The 21324-nt window shown below is 43.3% G+C and overlaps 1 protein-coding gene across 2 annotated transcripts in view; it reads right to left on the bottom strand.

The window, feature by feature from the left end:
• The window catches only part of PPARGC1A (PPARG coactivator 1 alpha), a 1315783-nt gene that overhangs the window by 1027814 nt on the left and 266645 nt on the right, over positions 1–21324 (bottom strand). The gene's annotated exons all lie outside the window — the stretch shown is intronic.

Here is a 21324-nt window from a genome sequence, read left to right as displayed (position 1 = left end):
TAGACTGACAGACAGATGGGGGAGGGGCGGCTCATCGTGGCACTGTCTGAACACAATCCATCAGTAATTTGCCTCTTGGGTCTCCAAAAGCCTCCTTCTTCTAACTCAAGCAGCTCCATGCGGCAGCTCTGCTTCCCTCCCCTCTAACAAGCGGCTCTGGGCAGCCACTTTGCCTCCCACCAATAATTAGCTCTGCCTCCCTCCCAGGTAGTAAATTGCTGTGCCTGACTGAGGGGGGGGCTGTGTGCTAAATGTGGCACCGTCTGAGTACAATCCATCAGTCAGACACTTCCAGGTCACAGACAACCAGCTTCACGCAGCCTCCCACCCTGCCAGTATTTTCTTTTTTTCCCCATTCAAAGGGGTGCAGTGGGATTGCTTGCTGGGCCTTGGGGCCCTCCAAGCCTCGAGCCCCATAGCAGTTGCATCCCCTGGATCCTTTATAGTTGTGCCACTGCCGACATGGTCAATGTTGACATTATGACCATATCGATATAATGGATCTCAGCATATCATATATTCTCAGATATCTATCCATTTACCTGCCTGTCATATCTATCAATCTGTCTACTGTATATATATATATATATATATATATATATATATATATATATATATAGTGTTCCTATATATATATATATATATATATATATAAAACTCAAGAAAGTAAAATATAGTAGGGCTTAAGAATGTAAGTACATTTGTATTTCAGCTAAAACAGATAAACCATTTTACAGCAGACCTATTATATATTCAGCCTCCTGACCAGTACAGAACAGCCTTGGGGACAGGTGAATGGTAGAAATGCTGCTACAGTGATCTTTTATCAGTATACACAACACAATTTAAACAAACCCTACTCGCTATGAATGTAATGCTGAGATACCGTACGTCTCCTATCTTCGTCGTTTGACATTTTAGAAAGATTGATTCCTCTCGGTGTATGGCATACTCCAAATTGAAACACAAACCTTACAAATTAAGCAAATATCTCTGGCTTTACACCTATGATCTTTCCCAGGAGAATTCAGAATGCAGAGAAAGCCCATGTAACTGCACCCTATCTACATCTTAATTTAATCTCCAAAATCTAATGTTTGCATAGAATTAGGTGCACTCATACAGTATGCCTGTTGTCCCTAGTAGATGCGCTCATATGCTTATTGCATGCTCAGTAAGCAATTTCTTACCCAGTATTTTGCCGGCTTGTACCTGTCTTAGACCCATTTTCATTGAACCATCAGGAGCCAGAATCCTGGAAGGACCAATCATCATCCTATGGTTTTACCCTTGTCTAAAATGCTGGGTAAGGTTGGGGTTCCACCGCACTGTTAGCATGTTTTTCCCAATAAAAACCATGTTTGTTTCCTGGTAAAAAATTCCCAGGTCACTAGATTGGAGATATTTTCCTTGTAGCCGTTTCTACTGAGCTGATTCCCAGGCAAGAACCTAGGTTTTTTTCTCAATGGAAAAGGGAAATTACACTATTGTTGGGTTTCCATCTTACATACTGTAGTTACATAGTAGTTAAGGCTGAATAAAGACATGCATCCATCAACCTTGGTTTGTGTGTATGATCCATATGCTTATTCCCTTATTATACATTGTGTATTCTGATTTATTCAAAGACAGATTGTGGTCCAGATGCACTAAGCTTCAAAAGTGATCAAATGGAGAGTGATAAACAACCAGCCAATCAGCTCCTGCCTACCAGGATACAGGCTGGGTTTGAAAAATTACAGGTAGCAGCTGATTGGCTGGCTGTGTATCACTCTCCATTTTATCACTTTTGAAGCTTAGCGCATCTGGCCCTATGATTGTTCTTTGTACCCCTGGATGTTTTTGCCCAATAGATGTTTGTCCAACCTTATTTTAAACATATTTATTGTGTCTGCCGACACCACCTCTCCAGAAACAATTTGGCTGCCCTGATTGTAAAAAAAATGTTTCCTTCTAAGGGAAATCCATATACTTCCCTATGAAACCAGGTATAGCTGATGTCACAGAATTTGTACTAGTGAAATTCTTCACTTTTCATATTGTTTTTGTTCATAATTTTCCATGTCATGGACTATATAATCTCATAAAACATATAATGTCATGGAATATATAATGTCAGACTATATAAAGTCATGGAATATGTAAAGTCATAGAATATATAATATTATGGAATATATATAATCTCAAGGAATATATAATGTCATACATCATATACGTTTGTGGAATAGGACACTGGCATGCATTAAAAGAAGAATGGATTCAAGGGATGCCAATGTGATAGTGCCTCTTTATCTTTACAAGGCATTGGTGAGACCACACTTGGAATACTGTGTTCAGTTCTGGGCACCGCACCTTAAAAAGGACATAAATGAATTGGAACAGGTACAGAGAAGGGGCGACTAAGCTAGTAAAAGGTCTTGAATCACTAGAATACGAAGATAGATTAACCAGGCTGAATATGTTTTCACTGGAGAAACGGAGGTTGAGAGGTGATATGATTGGTATGTTCACATACAGGATTAGGAATCATATGGAACTGGGAGAGGATTTGTCCACGAACAGGCCTATACTTAGGACAAGCGGGCATGTACTGAGGCTGGAGGAAAAGAAATTCCGTACTGAATTAAAAAGAGGATTCTTCACCATTTGCGCAGTGACATTCTGGAGCTCATTGCCGGTGGGGGTGGTTACAGCAACTACTATTAATGAATTTAAAACTGGATGCATTATTGGCCACTAAGGGAATCCTATAGATATGACTTACTCAAGTCAGTAGTTACAAGTTAGATAGGTTGAACTCGATGGACTAACGTCTTTTTTCAACCTTAATTATTATGTTACTATGTATATGACATCATTGAATATATACAGTCATGGCATATATAAATTCATAGAATATGTAATGTCATAGAATATATAAAGTTATGAAATATATAAAGTCATAAAATATATAATGTCATAGAATATATACAGTCATGGTATATATAATGTACATAAAATACAGAATGCATAAACCATCATATAAAGTGCATGTGTGACCAGTGGAAGCTGTAAAATGTACAGTAAATGATATGTATATATAGCAGCCAAGCATCATATAGACATGCTGCAGAATAATTTACACTGTGTTATTCTAACATACACAACACATTACTTGTGTGTACACAGCATGTCCTATCTTAATGATGCATCGGGACATACACTTTCAATGCATATAATTAATTTAAATGACACTTTCTGCCAATCTGTTCTTGAGGCAATGAGCTATATCCATGTACATTTTACCTCCAGATGATATGTGTAAAATACTGTTGTTCTTTCCTAATGACAAGTACAGTACAGATCTCAGCCCCATCCCCTTGGGCAGCCCACTGGTAATAAGTCAGTGTACAAAAAACCCATATGCATTGCCAATGAGTAAATGAGTGCCTGTAAGGAAGATGTAGCCACCTGTAAAACAAACTTACAGATTAGTAAGGACAGAGATCACATTCCCTCTTTAACCAGGAATGCTTGAAGGTCTGTGATGAAGGAAACAGCATGCAACGTCTTGTGACTGATATAAACAACCCAATACAGGTTTCTTTATTAGCTGTGATCAGATCGCAGGGAAGTCTTGTAAACGTTTTCAAACGTTAGAGAAAAGCAATCTGTGTGCTGACCCATTAGAGACCATACAGCTGCAGGTTCATTTGTCACATTGGTAGGTATAGTCCTTTTCTACAGGAGTATGTACGTATGTCTGTGTTAGGTGTCAGTGTGCATACACGCAGCCCAGACTTCCTCCAGGATAACTCTGTCTCTTCTATCTTCTAAGCATTGGGCTCTCAGTGTTCCAATGTGGAAAGGACCTCACACATGCAAGTTTGCAAACCAAGCTTACAAGACAGCAGGCCAATCTCTCCAAAAAGTTCTCACTTTCATTAAGAGCCTCCAAAACACTTTTAGCAGTTGCAATAAGAGCTAACAATCCAGGTTTCCTGAATTCTACTCCCTCTTGTCAACCGCCATGTCCTTTGTAACAGCTGCAATGGGGTGTCAGGTTGTAACTACAGTAATTACGTGTCCCACAGTTCCCTTATGTCTAGAGGGGTTGTTATCGATATCCCAGCACACAGGATCACAATGGTGTTCCCCTACTTCAGCCTCCTGTATGAAACTCCCCCCCCCCAGAGCAAACGGCTCAGCGAGTGTGGAAGTTGCGGAAGCCATTTGCCGCTCCCAGGGTCTGCACAAGCACAAATACGCGCATGAACAGACCCCCTACCAATGGAACAGGGCCGAAATCGCCCGTTTTGATCAGAGTTGAATTAAGCCCTTGGTGTAGTGGTTCCAACAGAACCCACGAGCAGATGGCATGCCCACCCTGGACCCCACTTGTAATAGCAGCTGTAACATTAAAATATCCATTAGGATTTCATTACAGATCTGAAACTGGCACTGGATGCCAGGCTCACAGAAATGAGACATTTCGCTGCCAAATCCAAGAAAAAAATACTGACAATATTGCAAAGATATTGTCATCTTTTGGCTGAGTTGCCAAATATTTCAGGCCCTGATGTGAAGTCCATTGATTGGGTTGGGACTCTTATGCTTGACTTACTGTAGTTAAGCAATAATCTGCCAGGTAAAAGCTCTAAATTACATGGCTGACATAATTAGAGCCACTGTAATTCTCTCCCAGAAGCCTAAAGCTGAATGTAAAATAGCTATGTAATCATTATTATATGTCAGAGCGTAGAACATAAGGAATCTCTCATTAAGGGACCAAACCAGAGTGCATTGCATGAGTTCCCAGGTGCACCGGTGACGTCACCTGCGCGCACACACACTCGCGCAATGCACTCCTGGGACTGCTGGAGATGACAGAGAGGATGCTGCATACCCTCCAACTGTACCGATTTTGCCGGTACAGTACCGTTTTTTAACAGTACTGTACCGGCAAAATCATTTTGTACCGAAGTACCGATTTTTCCAGTGTCTTCTGCGGTGCCCGGCTTTCCCCTCCCTGGTTCCGTTCCCAAGTGTCCTTTGCGGGGCGCCGGCGGGCATTGCATGACGTCATGACGTCACTGCCGCACCAGCACCGCACCCTGCGCACTGTCTGTGCGTTCAGGGGACGGATGAGACCCGTCTGTACTGCCCTGCCTCACTGTCTGCGCATGCGTAGACTCAGGAAGCGAAAGGACAGTGAGGCAGAGGCAGGCATCAGTGCCCGGTGGCCGCCAGAGCCGGGGCGCGTATGAGGGGGATCTGGAGTGAGTGACCTGACCCGGAGCTCAGCCCCGCAGCACTGCCTAAGTAAGTTGACAAGCTCTGCAGACAGGGATCAGATCATCCAGAGACACTGTCTCTGTGAGTCACTGACAGTCTAGTCACAAAGTATGTCAGGGTGCTTGGGGATGTAACCACAACCCATGACCACGCCCCTTCTTAAATGTGTACCGATTTTGGCCCTTCACATGTTGGAGGGTATGGATGCTGAAGGCTTGCCGTAGACTCCAGGGGACTGGGTAAGTATAAAAAAGGGTATGGGGGGGTATAAAAATAAAAAAATTCTAATTATTCCAAAAAACTACGTTTTTTGGAATTATTTGGATAAGGGATGCACGGATATGGGATACTCAACCTGTACTAAATTTATAACCTTTTTTCCAGAGCACCGAAATGCTCCATACAAAAGTACGCCTCCTGGAAACAATGACAATGAGGACTAGGATAGCTGAAGGTAGACAGATGATAACCCAATAATAGAAAACATAACAGTACGACTGAGAATGACATCACTAAATTAGTGGCCAGATCAGAGCTGGATTATGGGGGAGGAGGCAGAGCAGGGGACACTGTACCACGGGACCTCCTAGCGGAAGCACACTGATGTCACTGTCCCTCTCTTTTGTGCAGTAGCAAATGGAAAAAAACAGCTAAAATGTGAGCATGATAGCACAGCACTTCCTGACCAGAGAATAGATAGGAGGGGGCTTAAGGGACCAAGTAATCACAAATGCAAAAACAATTAAATAAAAATTTTTTTTTTTTTTGCTGTTTTTTTTTTCCACACAGGCTCATTAGATGGGTGTTTTAAAATGGATTGCTATACTTGGTTTACTATAAATGGATAAATCCATCAAGTGTGTAGGCGAAGTCTGAGAAGATTCACAGCTGCCACCTGCATTAAGTAAAACGGGGGTGGCCAAACCGGTCCTTCAGATCTCCCACCAGTCCACGTTTTCCAAATCACCTAACTGGTGCACAGCTGTAGTCTTATTCTTATACAATAATGATAATAATGATCACAATGGTGTCATTCATAATTTATAACAGAGAACCCAACTACATAACTAAACAAGAAACCTTTATTACATCCATCCTCATGTATCTGTCAATGATCTCTGGTGTTTGTAAGCTAAGTGCATCACTATCACACTGACACACAAAACCACAAATAAAAATAGATTGAATTACACAAAGAATGTGTACATATGGTGGGATTTAGTGGCCACCAAGGGAGGGAGGGATGGCGTTCGGGTGGGGGATTCTGCATTGAGCAGCAAGACCCTCGTTCCAACATATTTCTACTTTTGATTCCAATGCCGTGTGGATGGGAATCGGGATCGATTCGGGAGTGGATGTGGGCCAAAAATTTTTTGGGGAATAACTGGCTATCGATTTTGACTATAAAATGGCACCATGTGTACACAGATTTAGAATATCATCATTCCCTTACCAAGAGGTTTTTTATAAGCTTTCATAAAACATGCAGCCCTACATTCAGCATTCTAGATGAGGCTGTGTTGATTAAGAAATTCAGACCTAACTTACTCGAAGTCTACGAAAAAGCCATTTTCAAAATCTTAAAATATTGCAATCCAAAGCTCTATTATACAGAATATAATAGTAACATCATATACAGTGGATGAGTAGATCAACATTGTTAATATAATATACTCATATAAATATGATAGATTTTCTTTCTTTATTTCATATTACCCATGTACTGTATAGTGAATTATCCTCCCCATTTACTGCTGGGTATATTAATTATTGTTTACAAAATGTAGGAGTATTTACATTAACAAAATTGGAGATGTGCTTTATCTGTCCTGCTGCCACCAATGTTTTATTTCATATTACAGTGACAAGCCCCTGAATTATTCCCCTGAATAGAACATTAGTTTGATTTGAAAAGCAAATATTGCCAGGAGAAAGCAGAAATGTATAGCAGTCAACTGCTAAGACATACTGGGGGTTACTCTGTTGAATTCGCAAGGCTGCGAATTCGCAGCCTTTTGAGTACACCAGACGCCACCCGACGTATGCCGGTACGCACACCGCCTCCCTTGCACGCCGCGTACACTCGCAGGGGCTGCAAATGCCATTCACAGGCTGTGGGGGAACACCCACATTATTCGATGGTCGCCAACCATCGGTAACCTTAGATATGCGTGGGCATTCGGCAGGAAGTGGGCGGGTAGCTGACATCCGGTGCATTCCCACGGGGGATGTGAACCAACAAGAATAAGGGCCACTGTGTGTTTGTTTGTGTGTGTGTGTATACATATATGTATATATATATATATATATATATATAATAGATAGATATATAGATATATATCTATATAGATATACAGTCCATTGATTCTGGCACTCACTGAAAAGAGGTAAGCTGCTCCCGTTGCCTTCCGTAAATCGGGACTACATTTAGGATGAGAGAGAGAGAGATACTATATATATATATATATATATATATATATATATATATATATATATATATATATATATATATACAGTACCTTTGATGACTGCTGTATGTGTGTGCTGGTGACTCACTGGCCTCCGGTAACAGGTTCAGGATGCAATATAATAACTTTGTCTATCTATTTCTTTTAACTCTGAGTTTCTCTGATCTTTTTTTAATTGTCATAGAGAACTTCGGTGCTTCCATCACTGTCCAATAGATCCATTGCACACAACATCAGTGCATTGCCGTGGGGAACGCCCTTTGGGGTTATAAAAAAGAAAAACCTTAATTTATGTTTTATGGTGTGATTTCATATAGCTCCAGATGTCAGTCTATGATTGATCATAAAGCAGCTGCACCTTTGGTCTTCTGGATGAGTCTGTATTGTTATCTGACCGGAGATATTGTATCAGCTCACCGCTTTGTTTTTGAGCTCTTAAAACAAACCGCGTACAATACATTACATTATAACTGAATGCATAATTCATAATAATAAAATACCAGGTTCTGTATCTATGTATTATACAGCAATAAGATAAGCAGAATGGCTATTAGGCATTTATGTATTTGAAATATCTAAAATGTATAAAGTCCACTCGTCCAGTACACAAAAAGTAGACTACTTTGTGAAATGACACAATATATCATTACAGGGGCATAAGAAAAGTGTTTTGGACATACATATTCAACATTTTGAAGGGACTACAGCAAGCATGTCCAAACTGTGGCCCTCCAGTTGTTGTGAAACTACACATCCCAGCATGCCTTGCCATAGTTTTAGCATTCCCTAATAGCAAAACTATGGCAAGGCATGATGGGACTTGTAGTTCACAACAGCTGGAGGGCCATAGCTTGGACATGCCTGGACTACTGGAAGAGCTGGCAACATGGCTACATATATGTAGGAGGGGGTACCAATTACCCAGTCCTAGGTCTGATTGAGGGGCCCTAGTGGGGCCACCTTTACCTGGCAGCAGTATCACATTTTCTCAACCCAGCACATGCTGCTGTGTGCTGGGCTGCAGTGTGGCCAGAGAGTTGTGCCATTTTATTCTGTATTTTTTTGTAAGGGTGCATGTCCACTCCTCCAACAATTAGGCCATGCCCCCTGATAAGAACCTGGGCCCAACCAGGTTCTCTACTGCCATGGGCATAGATACATTGGGAGCAGAGGGTATCATTGCTATGAGATCCAGAGTCTTAGGAGTAGACCTCAGAGAGCTCACTCAACTTCACCCAGGTCATAAAGTTGTCTACATGGTTCCTGGAAATGAACTGTGTAGTACAGGCATGTCCAAACTGTGGCCCTCCAGCTGTTGGTAAACTACATATCCCAGCATGCCTTGCCATAGTTTTAGCAATCCTTAATAGCAAAACTGTGGCAAGGCATGATGGGACTTGTAGTTTCACAATTTTTAGCGAGTTCGGCCCCATCCCGATGTTTTGGGGATTGCGCATGAGCATGGTCTTTGATGCGCATGTGTAGCTCCCCTTTGCAAATGGCTTTGGCGAATTGCATAGTCGATGAGCCATTCGCAAACATAGGGGCAGGCCAGGGGCAGACGTTCGAATGGGTGGTGTCTCTCATGCTCGGTAAGCTGCGTTGTTATAGAAAATGACCCAATGGGCACATCAGCAGAGACTAGTCTACATTCAGCAAGGTGACCCTCCCCTATCTAGGCCAGTGCTGACTGGCAATTCAGTGGATTTTATTTTTGGGGGCAAGTTGGGGATTTCTTGATACAAATTGGCCTCCAAAACACATTTACTGCATGTATTAACTGTAGTGTAGATATTATTTCAAAGGTGAAATTACAATTTTAGGTCATTTCCACTATTCACTAATAAATAATTATAATTTAAACAACATAATACATTATTTTTCTAATAATATAGACTGCGCTTTCGTAAGCAGCGGATGATTACGCGTAGGCACAATTCAGAACCTGCCACTGGTGAGGTTCTAGTAAGCAGAACAAAACAGGACAAAGCATTTACACAAAATCTAAACTTAAATTGTACCCTGGAAGAAGAACTCAGTTTGTGTTAATGTATCCTGCGTAGGAAAAAGTCTGCAGATTGCAATTAATATGTGATTCATAAGTAAAGAGAACATACCAAAGCAGAATTACGAGCCTCAAGCTAGTTATCTTAGCCCCGGGCAGTTTTATGTCTGTTTAGGAAATCAACCAAACACGTTAATAGCTTTTGATTAATGAGCCTTTTTTTACTTATTATACAAAAATGATGATCTCCCACTGATTTTAATGAATGTCAAATGACACAGTCAACTTTCCTTAAAGGACTAAGATAAAGTTAAATATCCCACAGGGTTTGCTAGCAAGGTGTCTATTAAATACTGTATGCTGGAGACAGGTGACTTTCCCCATACACACATGAGAAACAGCAACTGATATTAGGATAAAGAAAGTTCCTCTAAATTCTCATCGTGCTTACTGCATTCTATTCTATGTATTCACATAAATTCCCAGGGCCTAAGCCCAAATCTAATTCCCATGATTTGTGGGAGCCGGCGTGATTCCGGACAGATATTCACTAAACTTGAAGGTTGATTTTTGCCTTTGAACATCGATCAAACCTATCGATGTTGCAAAAGATGCTTCTGAAAACATGCACGTACAGTATACAGTAGTTTCATCAACATGACTACACTAAAGTTAATGGCCCATTATCACCCTTATATGTCCCTGTAGACACAAGTGGAAATGCGGTGGACCATACATTCAGTACCAGAGCATACACATTGGGCCTGATTCAGATGTGGTTGTAGTGAGCATCACTGCTGCTTCCTTGGATGGGGGGGGAGGGGTGTAAATTGAACATTATAAGAGGCATGAAGGTCATAAAATAGCATGTTATGGTGAATAAATGGTTTGTTGAAGGAACTGAAGGATGTACATATGGGGAGTGGTATGATATCCTGGTGGTCGGAATCCCGGCCGTCAAATTCCCGATGCCTGAATCCCGACAACCGCAATGCCGACAAGGGGGAGCCTTGGATCTCCCCTCCATTGCGGGCTCGCTGCGCTCGCCACGCAGCGGGCCCGATGCCTCGCTTCGCTCGGCACACTATTTTATTCTCCCAGCATTGCGGTAGTCAGGATTTTGACTTCCGGGATACCAACCGCCAGGATAGTGACCACGTCACGTACAAATGACATACAGATGTAGCCACTCTCCCTTTTGCCACGAGCCTGCCAGATATTACTATCTGGAGGCTGCTGGTAGAGGGCTGTCTGATGAGCGTGGATGCGCAAGCATGTGAGTCCATGGCCAAGAATGGGGCATGCGAGCGTATCTGACGTGCGCACGCCCCGTTCACCGGCTTTCCTTTTTGTGATAAACAAAGCCTACACTAGTATCTGCCAATCAGAAGGAAAGGATGTTTTGGCCCAGTGTGTGTTGTGAAAAACATTGAAAGCAAAACCTCTCTAGTATGTGGTATCTGAGAGACTTTGGGATCCACTTTATTAGAGCAATACTTGAAATTGGCTCAAAGTAGCAAGGAGCCACGTGCTCTGAGCTAAGTGTCTATCTTATCTATGACAAATGCCCAGCAAAAAAAAGAACCTAATTCAGACCTGTTTGCTAGGCTGGGTGTAACCGTAGTCTAGAAAACAGGTAAACGTTGCCTGGCCAAACGCCACCCCACCAAATTTCCTTGCGAACACATCCCCTTGCATGCGGTTGAGCAGGAGTGAAATTTGCTGACCATCAAATGATTTTTCTCCCCTTCGGTAATAAGTCAGTCTAGACTATCTTTTATTCCGAGCAAATTTGGGCGGGCAGCACCACGCCTGCATTCTCAAGGGAACGCCCAGCATTTTTGGGGGGACGCCCATAAAACGCTGGCCATTCCCCTGCTGCCACCCCCTGTCCACCCCTGGCCCACCCATCCCTGAGAGGACGGCTTGGCACATTTGAAATTCAACAAAGCCGTTCGCTCCCACGCATGCAAACCCCGAACATCGGGAATAGGGACGAATTCAGAGTAAAGTACAGAGCAGTGTGATCGCGTTTTCTACAACATTCTACTTATGGTAGAATGGCATAATGCCAGTCTACCCAGGGGGCTGACTCTGAAGGGTATATTTACTAAACTGCAGGTTTATAGAGGTGAAGATATTGCCTGTAGCAACCAATCAGATCAACTATCTTCTAGAGCAGTGATTCTCAACCTCGGTCCTTGGGACCCCCACACAGTGCACGTTTTCCAGGTCTCCACACAGAATCACAGGTGAAATAATTAGCTCCACCTGTGGATCTTTTAAAATGTATCAGTGAGCAATGAGTGCACCTGTGCACCTGCCGGGTGGCCTGGAAACGTGCACGGTGCTAAAAATAATTGGTAGAATCTGATTGGTTGCACGTCTGTAAATCTGCACTATAGTAAATATATGCCTGAGTTTATTTGAGTTGATTTAAGTGCATCAACACATGATGGTCATTAAACTTAAACCGACAGAAACACAAATAAGACTAACGGGGGTATTCAACCGCCGGCGACCATCTCCCCATGGTGGAGATGGTCGCCAGGCCCTATTTAATGCTGTCTTCCCCGACAGCATTGAGCAGGGTTTCTCGGCAGAACGAGCCCGACTTCACAAGCTGTCGGGCTCGTTCTGCCGAGAACGGCCGGGAAGTGACAAGCTGCTGGCTGCAGCTCGCCTCTTCCCGGAACGGCCATGCCCCCTTCTCACTCCCCGGCAGGCGGGACATTGGATCCCGCCTGCGTGTTCTCGGTCGAGCAGACCGAGAACAGGACAGGGTCACGGCTGTCGAGCAAGCTCGACCGCTATGACCTACACATTGAATACCCCCCTAATTGTGAGGATTTCCTTAAAGGCATCTCCATTTCTTGATAACTTAATCCAGCTTCATTTATTAATACAACAAGAAACTTTTTATACTTACATGATACATTTATTAAATAATTCTCATCTTCCACAACAAACAAGAACATATTGCAGCATCACATAAAGCAAATTACAATTAATCTATTAAAGCAAAGTTAGCCTAAGGGAGCTATCCAGAAATACAAAATGTCAGTGCACGGTGAATTAGGAGAGGTGTTCTGTGACCCGAACCCCAGCCAATGTGTCGGATTAAAAATGAATCATTCAGTATATATCGCTCCCAAACACGTTGATGTACGTTTTTGAATCCTTATATAAATAGAAGAGTATTGTGTTCTCCAACTATGTGTATCTGTCTCGTATACATCATGGAAGTGACATCTTATTAAAAATAATGTTGACTAGAAGGTATTGTAAGGTCATTAAAAAAAACCCAGACTGAAATGTTCAGAAATGAACCATGAATAGATATGAGCTGTTGATCTATGTTCTATGGAGGTCGTTCTGGTTCACACGTAAAGCTACGAATTTCGTGCTTGAAACGTCTCATGCACGACCGCTGTCCCCCACACACACCGAGTTCCCCCGCACACGTGCAAATGGATGTTTAGCATAAGCATCCATTCACAGCCTGCGTGCGGGGAGGAAATAATGATTTCTAAGACTGGTCTTAGATTTGCCGCTATCTTGTACGTCAGCTGCCCATCCCCGGAACCGCTGTCATCACCGAATTACCATGGGAACGCCCAGTGTTTTCATGGGGACGGCCTTGAAATGCCAGATGTTCCCATGGACGCAGCCCCTCGTCGCCGCCCCGCGACCGCACATCAAGCGTCTGCACATTAAATTAGAAGACCTCCTATGTGTGTTGTTATATTGTTTTTTAAAATATAAATTAATCTTCACTTCATTACAGGCTTCTCCCACATTTATAGAACTGTGGGGGAGATTCTCTAAGAATCTCCGCCCCCCTTCGCCGCCCATCGCATACTTAATTATCGCATATGTTGTAACATATGCGATAATTAAGGCAAAGGACAGCTCTTGCGTTAAGAGCTGTCCTTTGCGGTGAGAGTCGCCGGGTCCCAGCAGGTCCCGGCGGCTTTCCCCTCCCTCCCACACCCTGCGCTGCTGCTGCTGCGCCGGACTCCCCTCCTTCCTGCACCCGGAAGAGGATCAGTGTAGGGAGGAGGTCACAGGTCCGGGCAGCACTGCGCTGTGCTGCCCGGACACAGGTGAGGGGGGGAGGGGGCGATGCGGGGCGGCGGGGGTCGGCGCGGGGTGGCGGAGGGTTGCGATAGAAGCCCATTGGCTTCTATGGGGCATCGCCAGATTTTTCTGGCGATGCCCCCCGCCGCGGTAACCCGGCGGGGGGATGCTTACAGCATCCCAAAATGCGGTAAAAACCCCGATAACGGGGTTTTTACTGCATTTTTAGTTTAGAGAATCCCGCCCTGTGTCTGATGACATCTGATGCAGTGACATCACCAGCCCTGCCCATATTTGCCTACGGTTCTCTTCTAGGGCATCTGGGAGACTGAAGAATTCTCCTGGGCTTCTCAGACAGGGCGGGGGACTCAAAACCCCTACCACCACCACACACACACACAAACTCACTTGGGGCCGTGATGATGTGAACCCGACGTTGTAGTGTGCAAAATGCAACTTTTAATTATCACTGTAATATACAGCATTTGAGAAGCAATAAGTGCCGAGCAGTACTGCACAGTAAGATAAAGAGGTGGAGATGTCTGCAGGCCCAGTATAGCATATAGTGGTAGCAGGAAGGGCTATATTAGTTATCTGTTTCGATAGTATAACACGATGATATATCATGGAAGGCTATTACCGTTTATCAAAAGCATTGTTCCTTTTCTTCATGTAGTTGTTATCCTCCTACATGCTTCACTTTATGATGCATTGTAAGGAGCCACATACACTGTAATTCATTTCTAGTCTGAAATCTCTCTGACAACAGAGGCCGTTTCATGTTTATGACACTGATTAGCCCAATTCATAATGAAAGCTGAACATTCCACGAGCAGCGCTGGAACAGCTGTGTGGTGCTTTGCACAAACCTACATTTAAGACAGAGCAATTTGGTGGTCTATAAAATTTGATTCAAATTCTGTTGATGTGGATGAGACAATACAAAGAATGAAATGCGCTTTTCTGTTCACTTGCCTGTTCCTGGCACTTATTTCATTCTTTTGTGGATAGCAGATTCCAGCTTCTTGAAAGATACCAGAAGGAATCTTATACACGTGTACGTAGAATAAGTAAGCAGATACTATTCTGGCCGTACACATTTTCTGCAGGTCAGTACTCCACTGACATCTTTTGAGTCCCCGGGGCCAGGATGTAATATCCTGCGTTATGTAAGCAGCGGTGCAATTTCACGGATATAGATTTAAAGCAGCAATACAAACCAGGTCGGTCTTACTTTAAATGTAATGTCGCTTATAATCTAGCAGCTATATGACAGAAATAGCGCCAGAGCCTTCCAGGATGGTAACTTTGGAACCTGGAGGCTATTGTTCAGCAGGAACCAGCAGGAACTCAGATTTATTAAACATAGATAAATGGTAAAGTGGGAGGTGATGACTAGGGATGGCAATCCCCGGATCGAAAATGGCAGGATCCTGAGATTTAGGCCAATTTTTGCTGGGGTTTCACTCCTGGAATTGGATCCTCCAATCCTGGAATTTCAGGACTGAAATGCGCATGCAAATTTCATGCCCTTTCTGCCGGCAGCATTGAGCGCCGGCCGCGCTCAGCTCAGATGCTGCCTGGAAAACATGTTGTGTGGCTCTCCCATCACACTTCGCAGCCACCGCTGGCCTCCGCCTGCACTCTCCATTGTTTCTGTCGTTCCCTAAGTGCCCTCTCTTCCACGTCACCCAGCCACCCACCTGCACTCCCTGCCGCAGTTGTCACTCTTTCAGCCGCACCCACCCAGCCAGCCATCTCCACCCACACTGAAGGACTGCTACTAAGCAGTTCCTAGCATGGTGCCACGTCAGGTGGCTAATCCTGGGATCCCGGGAATCTGTGGTTTCTATACCAGCATATGATGATTGGCCTAGAATGTCTGACTCATAGCCAATTAGAACTTCACCAGTCTGTAGTGCAAGGAACTACGGGGGAAAATACATGTCAGGTACCACACTGTACAGTATGTGCAGCCTTGGTTTGGATCAGGTGACTGTTTTTTTTTTTTTCATTTTACCAAGACTCTGGACTGCTAAATGGACATGGAGACTTAGCACCGCCAAGCAGTAAGTACTGTAAGTATGAAATCTAAGTGAAACCCTCACTGACCAGTTTGAGAGTGGTCTGCATAATGGCAATGGGCCCCCCTACTGTATGTTTCCCTGCTATTGTATGAGTCCCCTGGCTGGTTCATCCCGATACAGGTTACTAAAAACAGAGATATCATCAAAGCTCTGTATAAGAAATCTACAAATGAAGATATTTATTTTTAACATTGCATTCCATTAATCATCATCATCATTTATGTATTTTATTTACTTACAGATTCTTATATAGCGCAGCATATTCCGTTGCGCTTTACAATTGGAGACAACAGTGATTAAACAAACTGGGTAGATACAAACCGACATGGAGGTAGGAGGGCCCTGCTCGCAAGTCTACAATCTATAGTGATAACATCATTATTATGTATATACTTTTATTTCACATAAAAACTGTATACTGTTTGTATGGGAAACTCATGTCTTTCAAATCAATTCAACTGCAGACAAAAGGATAAATTCTGGTTAAAGCTCTGAACTACTCTTAGCTATAAATAAGTAAAAATATATAAATAGTTAATGATATGCCAAACCTTGTTGTCCTGTATGCCGGTGAGGCAGTTGGGACAGAATGACACAGTGAAAGGCTAATAGTCAGCGACTTACTTATCTTTATCGGATCCTTCCTTATTGAATCCATTATGATAAGATACCAGCCTAGGGGCCAGATGCACTAAGCTTCAAAAGTGATACAATGGAGAGTGATAAACAGCCAGCCAATCAGCTCCTGCCTGACATTTTTCAAACACAGTCTGTGACATGGCAGGTGGGAGCTGATTGGCTGGGTGTTTATCACTCTCCATTGTATCACTTTTGAAGCTTGGTGCATCTGGCCCTAGGTTTGTTACACTGTCAGAGAACAGGCCGTATATTACTTTCAAAATATGAACACAACCAATTTGCTGCTACAAAGAGGCTGCAACTGCTGGCAGCAACAGCAAATGATAGAATATGGAGCAAGAGCAAAACATTGGCAAGATCAGGCTATAATTCAGGCAATGAGAATTTCCATGTATGGGTGTATACGTAATGGAGAGTATTCTGGTTCATTAGCTTGGATGCGAATTCGCATCCTTGCTAAGTGAACCAGATCCCGCCTTGCAAATGGTGGTACGCCGGCCCACCATTCACAAGTCGCGTACGTTTGCAATGGCTGAGAATGGATGTTTTACATAAACATCCAGTTGCATGCCGCTGGGACCATCCCACATATTTTGATGGTTGTCAATCATCAAAAGATGTGGAAGGTGCATGCATATGTAAGGTTGCGCTGAGCAATCTTACATATGCGTTTACGCTCGGGGGGGGCAGCTGACATCCAGTGATGTCAGCTCCCTGTCCCCCGCATGTCCGTCATGGGCTCATTAGCATGAGAACACCCAGCGTTCTTATGGGAATGACCATAAAATATATGCTAATGGACCAGCCTGCCGCCCCCTCCCTCCACCTGCAAATGTGCACCCAGCGAACAGTTTGGTGCACTGCACGCAGAAATGTGCAAACATGTGTCCATGAGTCCATACAAATTGGAATAAAGCTCAGTGTCTCCATGATCAAAGGTGAGAAAGATCAGGCACTCCGTCATCGATGGCAAGCTCATCGTGCATGGGTGGCAACCCTTGATGGCCCTGATGTTTCACCCTAGTTTCAGTATTACTGCATAAGATTGTAACAAATTACCTGAAAAATAATATTCACCTGCTGCAAATGGGAATAGTCACATATAAAGCCAAGCGATGGGTAATGAGTTTCCAAAGGTAACTAAACAAACATTGATACTATATATAAATATAAAATCTAGACAGCACATGTACCTAAAACGCAGTACTTAAGACTTACGCCCCATACACACAGAGCCATTTCTGCTAGCCTGCATGCTGAGCGATGCAGGCTAGGGAGATCGCCCCTGTGCATCCCGGCGGCTAGATCGCCGATACACACATAGCGGTGTGTTTACGGGCAATATGTACTAATCATTGTTCTCTGGTTAGAACACTGGAGATCTAGATCTTGACTTCAAGCCAGGCAATGGCAATGCGTGGCCGTCTCTCCAGGGCATACACACGGAACGATCTATGCTTAATTTCTAAGTGATCTGACTAAATCGAGTGTATGAGCCCATTCATATACAGAAGACAAAGGCCCTAATTCATATCCATTCGTAAAGGGCTGGAATTCAGCCCCGTTCCGATGGGGGGGGGGCAGAGCCCCCGTGCGAATGCCTTTGGTGAGTATCACACTAGCCGAGATGCTTGCATAGGTAAAGGAGGGCGAACAGGGGGCGGCTGGAGGGGAACGTACAGCATTTTATGGGCATCCCCATGAAAATGTTGGGCGTTCCCCTGGGACATGACGCCTCCCCGTTTTCGGTGATCAGCGGCTCTAATAAAAGTCCGCTGAAGACTGACTTTTATTACCAATGCAGGAAAAATCTATCGATGGTGAGCGACCATCGGATGATTTCACCTGCTAGAGGACACATCCCGTCGCATGGTACCAAGGGTATTTGGGCAGGATTTCGCTGGGGCGGCGGGCAGCGTTTACCCGCTCGCTAAACCGCAAAAGAACGCTGTTTAGCGAGAATGCCCGAATCAGGCCCAAAGTTCCAGTTGTTACTGGGAAATATATTCTACCAACAAAGCACCTACAGGCTTCACATTTCTAAGGCTAGTAAAAACGAACAAATAAAGGAACAAACCGGTAAACAAAAGCAAGTGGCGCTTATTATAAAGAGAGTAAAAAAAAACCTCTCTCATTTCTAATCTTTATCCTCCCACGTTCCATTTAATGCAGTTTTGCATTGAGCCGTATATTATAATCCGTTTCTACAGTAAAATCTCTTTGACAACAGACGCCAATTCATGTTTATATCACTGATTAGCCCAATTCATAATAAAGGCAGAACATTCCACAAGCGCGCTGCAACAGCTGCGCACTGCCTTTCACAAACCTTCATTTTATACATAGCAATTCACCAGGCTATAAAACTAGATTCAAATTCTGTTAATGCTGATAACATAATAAAACCAATAAACCTAGTTTGCTTTTTTTTCTCTCATTTGTTCATTTGTTTTTTGGTTCTTGTTCCATATTATTCTGTCAAACGACTGTACGGTTATTTACTTAAACACGTATCACCATCAGTAGTACATTTTAAGTCCTGCGTTAAAGGCAAAACTAATCACGTTGAATTCCCATTACATTTATTTTGGAAGATATTTTAACAGTGCTGCCTTGTGCATTTCTTAATCATTTCTATCCTTCTAATAAAGTATTTGGGACAGTACAACGCAACCTTATCCATTCTCTATATTCTTTAATCTCCTTAATACCAAAAAGTTTTATGAATTGAATATTGCCGCAATGGAAATGTCACACTCCGGAATGGCTGGGAGGGTCCCGAAAATCAGGGCCCCTTCCCAGGACCCTGGAAAGAGGGGCAACCCTCCTGGCTCCCACGACCCCCCCCCCCCCCTTGCAAGAGGGGTCCGTGGGTCAAATTATGTTAATCACGCTGTTTTAGCGCCGCCCACTGCAGTGCATTGCCTTAAAAATGTCATTGCATGTCAGGGGCATAAAATGCCCTGTTCACTCTGGCCATGCCCCCGAACAAGTAGCCACTCGTGTGGCTCCACCCCCACACCTTTTCACTCCCTGAGCTGGCTGCCCTCTCCTGTAAAGGGCAGTCAGAAAGTAGGGAAGTATGAAATAATGCTGTCTGGGGATGTGTAGAGCATGACACAGCAAAATGCTTTATTGCAGCCTACAGTGACACTATATGCAGTATCTGGGAGCCAATGAGTGCAGTCATGGTGATCTGATTAACAGCCACCTGGACCACGCCCACTCGAAAGAGGAAGTGGGTGGGATCCAAGCAGCTGGTCTACTATGCCAGGGTATGGGAGAACTCCAAATATGTGGGTATCTGCCACACTTTCTGGAATAGTAGGCAAGCATGGTTTCCCCAAATACGCAACACTTTAAAGATCTTTTTACAAATTATTTTTTTTCTTTAAATGATTTGTACACAAACCTTAATATAGTAAGCAGGTTGACTTGAGTTCACTTGACTTACATTTTTGGATTTGCCAAAATGCATAGGAGATAAAGTACTGGTACTCCAAAAACAAAATACCAGCACCCCCCTAAAGTTACATTTTGATAGAGAATATAAATAAATGCATAGTAATTTAGACTGATTTTATGGAAGGGGGCGTGACCTCTCAGATTAGACCACACCCCATCAATACACAGGCACCTTGGATGTCTCGATGGTCCTGTTGTCAGGTACCAGCTTATAAAACTGGTCAATTTACATCATCAGATTTCTAAAGTACATTTTCCACACATGCTGTAATAATACCGAGACCACATTGAACATGAATCATTCTGTATGTGAGCACCGTGTACAGGGTATTCTTCTCCACATTCCTATACACAGAACATGAAGACAGCATTCATAGATTGCATTACAGGAACCTGAGCTTGCACTACCTACAACATAATGATTACAAGGTTCTAATTCGCAGCACCATACCCTTTTTTTCTATAGAGGACTCTCACATGTATTTATATTGCAATAAAATGAGTGCAAGTAAAGCCAATAGAATCTCCTAGCTTCATGTCTTAGTATGTTTATCTATTCCAACATAAAAATCAACCAAAACCTCCACCAACTGTAATTCACATTGAAATGCATCGCAGATATTGTAGTAGTAGGTACAGCTCTCTAATACATTTCCATTCACAGGCTCATCTTACTGTACAGGTAGAGCCACCTTTGTTCATCCTGCGGGCGCAGCAAAGCTTTTGGTCACGGCGTGCTGTTCACCGAGACCAAGGGATGCGTAAACGTCTGACACGCATGCGCATATCTCTGTGCAGTATAATATCATAATGATACTTCATAGCCATGCACAGACACATAACAGTGAGTTGTTCTTCTGGCTTCTCAATATCAGTTTGATAACATTTTCTTCCACGGCATCCAAATAACAGTACAAATAGCTCATTCGAAGCAACAACGACTTTTTGTTATATTAATGTTCTATAAATTGCCTTTGTTAAAAAGGGCAGAGGATAAGAATAGTTGAAATTACAGAATTCATCTATAGACAAGTAGTGTACACCAACAATCAGAGTCGGCCCTAGGCACGGGTAAATTAGGCAAATGCCCATGGCATTTGTAATGCTAAGGGATATTCGTTCCAAACCTAGAGCCAGCTTGACAAATGGGCAGCAGCAGGACAGGCATCGGCAACTCTGCATTTGCTACACTAATGCGATCAGAGCTCTCAGCTAAGCTTCTATTCATAATGAAAAATAAGGGATGTTGAAATGTGAATAAGGAGCAATATGGTGTGGTGTAATGTGAATAAGGGGCACTACTGTG

Source organism: Crinia signifera, chromosome 1 (assembly GCF_055691185.1).
Source record: "Crinia signifera chromosome 1, ASM5569118v1, whole genome shotgun sequence".
NCBI lineage: Eukaryota > Metazoa > Chordata > Amphibia > Anura > Myobatrachidae > Crinia > Crinia signifera.
The sequence above is the reverse complement of the archived record's forward strand: the minus strand, read 5'-3'. Positions and strand labels throughout refer to the sequence as shown.